Source organism: Silene latifolia, chromosome 1, assembly GCF_048544455.1.
Source record: "Silene latifolia isolate original U9 population chromosome 1, ASM4854445v1, whole genome shotgun sequence".
NCBI lineage: Eukaryota > Viridiplantae > Streptophyta > Magnoliopsida > Caryophyllales > Caryophyllaceae > Silene > Silene latifolia.
In genome coordinates, this window is record NC_133526.1 from 35,669,917 (window position 1) to 35,671,936 (window position 2,020).

A 2,020-nucleotide genomic window follows, 5' to 3' on the forward strand; every position below is an offset into this window, starting at 1 on the left:
CAGAGGGATCATAAGTTGTCAGAAGAAGCAGAAAATAAAAGATTAAGGGAATTGCGGCGTCAACCGAGTTATATTGAAAGCAAGAAGAAAATGGATGCATTACGAGAAAGGTTAAAGGAACAATGTCCTTTCCATTTCATTAAGTTCCCTCCTAAACATATAATTCTTGAAGGTACAGATGAAAATTCATCGACTTTCGAAGTTGTTCTTCTGAGGATTTGATGGTGGGGTATATATTACCCAGATGCGATTGGTATGCATCTACCTTGAGTGAAGCAACAAAAGCTTGGCGTCAATGGTGGTTTAGGTCATCGAAAGTGATGTCGGATTTGGAGGAAAATACCAGAGTTGAAATAGACTCCTACACCATCATTAATGGGAAGATATATTGTCCATGATATAATGTATTTTGGGTCATTTGATTAATGTATGTTTATTAATTTCTCATTGGGTTGTATTTAGGAAACTAATTGAGAAAAGAAGTTACATTGGGTTGTGTATAATTTAGTCTTGAATTTCCATTTTCCCCCACTTGATATCCCAATTGCCTAATTGAGGAAAGAAGTTTGTACTAACTTAATACGGATTACGAAATAAGGAAGATGCTTTTTTTGGTGGGAAAAACTTGACACAATGAAAGATAAATGACAACGATTTATAGTCAGCCGTGGTCATATTGCAAAATACAGAATACGGTTTCGCTTAACCCGTGTTTATTAATTTCAATCAAATAATTATTCAAACTGATATGTGATTTATTTGCACCAAATTTCCCTTCTTCTTTCATGCATTCCGACTCCTATCGAGTCGGTTTTGTATGCCTTACCTTGTATTTTGTGCCTGATACCCGCGTTTATGATTTCATGCCTCTCTTGCAGGATTTGAGGCGGTTATAGAGAAATCGGGGCAAGTGAGGCGGTTCGATGACTAAGCATGAGGAAAAGAAGGTTGAGATATTGAAGCAGTGTTCTCTGCCGGCAGGCCGGCAGCCGGTCCACCGGCAGGGAACACGACCTGGTGAGAAGAAAGGAGAAATACTGAAGAAGATTTCTCTGCCGGCAGGCCGGCACCCGGCCCATCGGCAGGGAACCCCCTCCCATGCCTTAGACAAATTAGGAGAGACTTGAAAGCAAAAAAGGAACAAGTTCTCGCTGCCGGTTGGCACCCTGACAGCATGTCCGCCGGCACACGCATCATCAAAGGTGAAGAAGTGAAGTTAGAAACTCAGCAAGAGGTATTCTCTGCCGGCAGGCCGGCAGGCAGTCCGCCGGCAGGGAACACACCCAAGCCAATTCCAAAACATTTTTAAGAAGAGCTCGCTGCCGACAGGGAGGCCGGCAGCCGGTTGACCGGCACAGAGACCAAGCACGTGAGATTGGGCTTTATTTCCTCCTTATGTTTAATCCAATGGGATAGTATAAATACTCTTTCCCTAATCATTTGTAGACATATATCCTAGATCTGAAATTATTCCCTTAATCTTATGCAAACTCTTAATCAAAACCTTAATCATTCCTTAAGCAATTATTAATTACTCCTTATATTAGCTTAGAATTATTATTGTTGAATTGTTTACATTTTAGTATTGGGTTGTTAATTGGAGATTTGTGAAGATTATTCTTCTATTTAATCAAAGGTTCCAACTTTGTCTTCATTATTAGTATAATCTCTTCTCTGTTGTTTATCTTTCATTTGTTTACATATTGAGTTGTTTAGTTAATAGAATTTTCAAACATGTTTTCCCTTGTTTATTTCATGCTAAATTGTCCATCTTTTGTTTATGTTACCATGAATATGTGTGAGTAGTTCCATACTAGGAAGGAGGGTGATCTCATATAGAATCATAAGGGTAGATTATAGCATAGAAAGATTACAATTCTTGGGCTTAAGCTTCTCAATTTTATTGTGCATGCTAGGTGTTTGTGTTAATGCTTGAATGAGGGTTTAAGTGCTTTCACTATCTATCTTTACTTGTTGGGTGAGAACTTGGCTAGTAAATAGGATTAGCATGATAAAATTA